The sequence below is a fragment of the Elgaria multicarinata genome, chromosome 17, assembly GCF_023053635.1.
Source record: "Elgaria multicarinata webbii isolate HBS135686 ecotype San Diego chromosome 17, rElgMul1.1.pri, whole genome shotgun sequence".
Taxonomy (NCBI): domain Eukaryota; kingdom Metazoa; phylum Chordata; class Lepidosauria; order Squamata; family Anguidae; genus Elgaria; species Elgaria multicarinata.
In genome coordinates this window covers 15,050,934-15,058,026 of record NC_086187.1, presented here as the reverse complement: position 1 = coordinate 15,058,026, position 7,093 = coordinate 15,050,934, and positions in this window count along the sequence as shown.

Below are 7,093 nucleotides of genomic sequence, written 5' to 3'. Positions count from 1 at the left end.
CTCATGAGTACACAGCCCGCTCCGGTTGATTTCTTTAGCTAAGCCAGTTAAAAAAAAATAAAAATCTCTTCCTCCTCGCGTTTTGTCTATAGAGAGAGGAAATGTCACGAAGAGACTTTGGCCACCTCTTCCTTCCCCGCCCCAGGCGGGTGTGGTTCAGTCCAGGGCTTCTCGGTTCTCGCTGGCATGGGGGCTTATTTTCTCTCAGGTGAGCGTGATTCAGCGCTGATTTGCATAAGGGGCGGGGCCAACGCCACAAGACCGGCCCCTCTTTGATGATGATGATGATGCTCATGCTCAGGCTGTGGTGGGCCTACCTGGCTGATGGAGGTGGCAAAAGTCTCTCAGTCGGGTTGTAGGTTGTCAGCAGAAATAGGGCCATAATTGTTACATATTGCAAAAGAGCAACTTTGTGGTTTCCTTTTCTGTTGTAGAAAAAACACACCAAGGATGCTACAATTAAATAATTAATCATTAAATAATTAATCAATGTGTCGGCCCATAGGCACAGCTTCATTCGTCAGGTGCATAAAGTAAGCATTGCAGCTCTTTAAAATAGTTTCAAATCAACAAAGCACCAATATTCAATGAAACTTAAATACATCCCCTTCTATGCAAACAAAACGTTTTCATCCTCCAGTGCAATATTCCACTAGGGTATTTTGTATATAGGCGGGTTATGAATTAAATAAATTAAATAAAATTCTTTTAAGGCTCCAATTCTGTATTTTTATTCTGTGGCAGTAAACCCCATTGAAATCAGGGATACTTGCTTCTGAGTAGACATACATTAAAATGCGCTTGTTAATAGACCAGTTAGGCTATAGTCTTAAACACGCTTGCTAGAAAGTAAGTCCTGTTAAACTTAATGGTGCTGGGAAAGGTGGTGGCATCTAACTCCAGACAGTTTGGGGTGATAACTGATTTTCTTCTATCTGTTTCAGTTTGAATTCTAGCTTGGTTATGGGATGGAAACTGCATTGGTCATCCTGGTAGATGATCTGTGGAGGGAGATGGACAGGGGGAGTGCAACCCCGGGCTAATCTACACCAAGCAAGATATTGCATCATGAAAGCGGTATATAAAAGGCAGGAGCCACATCAAGCAGGATACAGCAGTATGAAAGCGGTATGTGGTCTGTGTCAATGGGCCCCAACAGTTGTCAGTGCACTTCAATACCGCTATAAAGCAGTAGTGTGGATCCTGCCTCTTATATACTGCTTTCATACCACTTTCATAGTGCAGTATCCTGCTTGGTGTAGTTGATCCTCCTAGACTTCTTTGTGTTTTTTGATACTATCAACTTTGGTCTCCTTCTGGACCACAGTGCCAGAGCAGGCGCTGAGGGCGTGGTGTTTTGTAATGTGTGTAGCCTGCAACATCCAACATAACCTCTAACCGTACCTATTTATGTGCGTGTGCATGGGTCCATGTTCTAGTTTCACCTTGCTGATATCTGTAGTGGGTGAGCCTCTTGCCAGTCGCAACTGTACCTGCCTAATTAGTACCACACCTATTTTCTTACCATGTGTATCTGTTGCTAGTATAGACTGAAGTTGTACCTAATATACATTTTATTGACCACTATGACATTATTTTTCTAGGGCACTGCTGCATGTCATAACTTTGCACAATGTGAGTATAGATGGGTCTGCCCATTTTTAATTGTTCATTTTATTATGTATAATGGACCCACTTTTTAAAAAAACACTTTCATTGTGGTTTGATGACTATTTTTTAATGTAAGCAACTTTGCTCGCCTAGGTCAGGGTGCAGAACCTCTTTCAGCCAAGGGCTGCATTTCAAGGATGCACTTGGGGGCTGCATTCCAGAGGTGGGTGGGCCAAAGGAAAAAGAGGCTGGGCTAAAACTCCAAAATACCAGGATAATTTAGTTTAAAGCTCTTACTGGCCCCATTCAGAAGATACCTTAAACCATGGCTTTAACCACTATGGTTAAGCCAGAAAGCCAGTGTTCAGAAGACACCTTAAACCACGGCTTTAACCATGGTGAATAAAGCAAAAGGCCTGATTCACCATGGTTTAAGGTGTCTTCTGAATGGGCCCACTTCCAGTGACGTAAACCTTAGGAGAGGCATTTCAGCCTTTTAGAATGGGGGCAGGGAATTGCACAAAAACCAGGAAACGAACGCATGACCAATGGTTGGGGAAAGGGGCTTGGGCTGGGGAAGGGGCGTGGCCAGTTGTAGAATCCTTGAGGGCCATATTTGGCCCATGGGCAGGAGGTTTTGCACCCCTAGTCTAGACAAAAAAACAAGCATATAAATAATTAAACGTATGTGACATCTAGTCTGACTGAAGGAGCACATTGCGAGGTTGAAAATAAATAGTTATGGGAGAGGGGAAGAGAGAGAACTTATTATTACTGGATATAATGTGACAAGTGGAGAGATTATTTCTGACCCTCTTTTTTTATCTGAAGTTTTTCTGTATACCTCGCGGGTGAAAGTACATGTTTAACTCTCTTTGATGGCTAGTGGCTACTACTTCATACGCCAAAGGCATTTGTATCACACAGCCCACCTGTGTGGGTTGGTGTCTTCCTGTCAAAATCTGGCAAGAGAAAGACGCCTGAGTTTTGCAGATGGTTGCTGGGAAGCAGCCTTGGGGTACGCAAGTTGTGATGCTCTTTCACGGCTAGTTCAGCCAGCACTCCCCTGTGTAACCTCTACATGTGCAACAGATGTTTACAGAAAACAATGTAAATTTCCAGTGTTCTCTCTTCACAAAGGAAATGACCCTAGCCAAAGGCAGCTCCTGGAACATCCTACCCGTTGGAGAAGTGGGCAGCATGAAACTGTACGGTTACAAAGTGTACACGAAGATAGGTGGTTGCATAATATATTTCACAATCACCCCAAAGTCCATGCTGTGACTTCTGTTTGTTCAAGTGCGGATGGCTGCAAAGTGTTGTCTGCAACATGGGGGCTGCATTATTGTTATGACTGCAAATCCATTCCAGCTTATTTCTTTTCTCTAGGGAAGGACAATCCTATGTGGTGTACTGGTTAGATTGTTGGGCTGAGACTAGGGAGATTCAGGTTCCAGTCCCCACTCAGCCATGAAGCTCACCGGGTGACTTTGGGCCAGTCACAGACTCTCAGCCTAACTTTGATGTGTCCAGTAATCGACCACAACAGATGAAATAGACAAGCTGTACAAGGGTAACCTCTTGGCAAACAAAATTTGTATCAGTCTAAATTTATATGCCTAATGCAGACTTTTTTTTTGGGGGGGTGTCTGTAACTTTTTGTATTTTTGTCTTGCAGGTCCTGTTTTGAAAACAATAGAACAATTAATTATTTTTCAGGCTATAGTTATAGTAAATTTCTTTTTCCCCACTGACAAAGACTTACTGGCTGAAATGCATTTGGGACAGGTTAAAATGTACTGCTATAGGCTATTGTATTATTATTGTATTGGAAACCAGCAACATCACCATTTATGTGGTGGACTGCCATATATACTATATATATATAGTACTTTGTATTATAGGTTAAACATTTTCTTCAACTTTATTTTATGGTAGTTCCATTCTTATCTTTGATTATCTACAAACTCTCTTTGGCCTATTTTGCTCCTTTTCTCAACCTAACTTGCCTCACAGGGTTGTTGTGAGGATAAAATGGAGAGGAGGAAGACTATGTAAGCTGCCCTGGGTTCCTTGGAAGAGGAAAAAAAAACGAGATAAAAATGTAATTAAAAAAATATCCGACGCCAGTGGAATTAGGGATTCTCCTTTGTGCCAATTTGTTGTTGTTTATTCGTTCAGTCGTTTCCGACTCTTCGTGACTTCATGGACCAGCCCACGCCAGAGCTTTCTGTCGGCCGTTGCCACCCCTAGCTCCCCCAAGGTCAAGTCTGTCACCTCCAGAATCTCATCCCTCCATCTTGCCCTTGGTCGGCCCCTCTTCCTTTTGCCTTCCACTTTCCCTAGCGTCAGCCTCTTCTCCAGGGTGTCCTGTCTTCTCATTACGTGGCCAAAGTACTTCAGTTTTGCCTTTAATACCATTCCCTCAAGTGAGCAGTCTGGCTTTATTTCCTGGAGTATGGACTGGTTTGATCTTCTTGCAGTCCAAGGCACTCTCAGAATTTTCCTCCAACACTACAATTCAAAAGCATAGAAAATTTTAATCCACCTCCAGTGTGAGCGATTGGCATCTATGGGCAACCTGTAAGGCCTAAGAATCCTAGAAAGGCCCCTCCTAGCAAAATGGTAATTTTCTGTATGCAGTGTTGATTTATTTACCTTTTAGTATGGCGTGGCGGAGTGCTCAATTATGTGAACCTCCATCTGCAGGCTGAAAAACTGAAAAACTGCCTAGACACAAGTTTTCCAATGCAATGAGAACGACGCCTAAGAAACACGAATGATAAATCCTGTTGTCTAAACAGGCCATGGAAAAATGGCATGGGAATCCGATGCTGATTACCCTGCACTGTTTAGTGCAAGCACTGGAGTTGCAGCAAGTGCTCCCAGGCAGAAAAATATATACATACTTCAACATAAGATCTTCATCTAGCTATTCCACCAGCCCAATTCTATGCATGGTTACTCAGAAGCAAGCCTTGCTTTGCTATATGGGGTTCCCAGTCAAGTGTGCACTGGATTGCAACCTTATAGCTCAACCCAGTGCATGTTGTTCACCCAGAAGTATTCAACGAGGCCTGCTCCCTGCTACATGTGCATAGGATTTCTCCCTTTGGCTGCAAACGTATATGCGTTTACCTGGAAGCTGGTCCCATTGAGTTCAATGGGGGTTTGCTTCTGAGTAGATATTCCCGGATCAATCTTTTATATTTACACCAAAATGTAGACAGTTTTTATTTAATTGTTTGAGTTGAAAAGGCCTTGTTTGGGGCTTTTAATTTTAGATTGCATGAAACAGGACAAAAGCCTGCTGCTGCCGTGGCTCCCTCACCATTGTCCCTCTCTCACGCAGCCCATCTGAATGATCCTCAGATTATTCCGCTAAATATTAAAAGCTGCATGCCTGCTGCCAGTGATGGATTAATTGTGCTTTGGATGTATGCAGACACAGCACAGGCCAGCGAAGGAATATCTGTGCCCTCTGCTAGGTACAAAGTAGGAAATGGTGAAGAGCTAGGTGAAATGAAGGCAGAAGGAAGGCAATTCTGGATTTTCTGAGTGGTGAGGTGAGGCTTATGCAGTGGGCCCTGTTCAGTGATCGGCTGCCGAGGACACTGTTAGAAAAGCGGCACAGTAAACTGTCTGGCATGGATTATTGCGTTGGTTTCAGGTGAAAATGACACAAGAACAGAAAATCTCTCTCCCTACAAAAAGCAAAATCTGGACGCCCCTCTTTCAGCTTAACCAAACTATGGTTTGTGGTTTGACAAGGAAGCAGCATTCCAAGGGTAAACAAAATCGGAGTGTTTCTACATGGTTGCCATCTCTTGTTCAGGCTGCTTTTCTAGCAAAGAGTGAAAGGAGGGCATTTAAAGGTTATCAATTGCTACCAAACAGTGGGAGAGGCAAGGGATGTGTATGAAAGATGGGATTTTCCTGCAAATGCACATTGTCCTTCAGGGATTTTGATTTTTAAATAGCTCAGCCTCCTAGCTGCCAATGAAATAAGTGTGGGAATAAGGCAGAGATTGGCTCAGGTTCCCCCCCTCCATTCAGAAAGTATACAAGGAGGAGCATAATTTAACTTAAACCAGCCTTCCCCAACCTGGTGCCCTCTAGAGGCTTTGGACTACATCTCCCATCATTCCCAACCAGCATGGCCAATGGCTGCCCCAGGGCATGTCAGAGTTCAGAACCATAGATTGCTAGAGTGATGGAGCTGGGAATCCTTAGAGGGAAGGCATCACCATGAAAAGGAGGATAGCAATTTGCATATGCTAATTTATAGGTATAGATGTAAATTTAGAAATATGATAATTTCATTATAAATACAGTACTATTTCCAGCACAGTGCAGAAGATTGTGACCAGCAGTGCTGTGTCTCTTGCTCAGTCTTCTGTGGAGGTGCTAACTGTGCAATTTCTGTTATGGTTCTTTATCTTTCAAATTGGACTGGATAGCCATTCATATGGGGACACCTTCAGATAGAGGTCAGTCCCCTGGCAGCCCCTCAAATAGGGGGCTGTCCTCTGTAAGAAGACACCTGGCCATCCTAGGAATAGGGCTGAAAATCAGAGGTAGCGGGATGCTTTAGACACCTGACCTTCTGGTCCAGTTCTAATACAACACTGTGTTTACTCTTCCTGACATTATCCTTTGATGTGCATGTTATTTTGTGGGATTGAACATTCAGTCTTAAGCCTTGCCAACAGGAATCATAATGACGTGTGTGTGCCTGCCTGCCCTTGGGTTATCCTTTCTCGCATGCTCATCCATGGAATCTGAATAATAACTTTCGCTTGCCAAAGGAGCTTAAAGTGAACCCAGTCCTCCAAGCAATAGAGCTTGGGTTGATAGAGTGGTTTTCAGGAACTCTGGCGTGATTGATGCCATTGTTAGGAATATGGGAAGCTTGTTTTCGCTCTAGAGTCCTCAAGATGCCCAAGTAGTGTAGATCGTTTGATATAAAAATGCTTTGGCCTCACTGACTCAGCCACTGTCAGGGTTATCCAAATGGCGACTACACACTTTAATCAGTAGATGAATGAACAAAAGCTGCAGTTGAGGTAAATTTTAATTAAAACAGGCATGTTTAAACAGCGCAACTGCGAACTAAGATCTCCTGTGCCACCAAGTACCAGGGAAACCTGCTGGTACCCGCTTATCCCAGAATGCCTCAAGGAGCCTGAGCCCTGTTCAGAACGGTGTGTCTCAGCCGTAGCTCCTTGCAACTGGTGCCTCTAAAGACAAAATATGGTTGACAGAGATTAGGAAATTGTACCAGCCCCAAGAAGACCAGGCTTATGCCCAGCGGGTAGATGGGATCCTTTCCCAGATGGCCCGTAGAGAGGTCGGAATGGACTGAGCTTTGCGTCCGCTCCAGCCACTAGTTTTCCATTCTCCAGCTCCTTTCGATAGATGAGATTTGCATGTAGAAGGTGGGTAGGAACTGGCAAAAGGACTGAGAGTGAAGAGCCAAGAA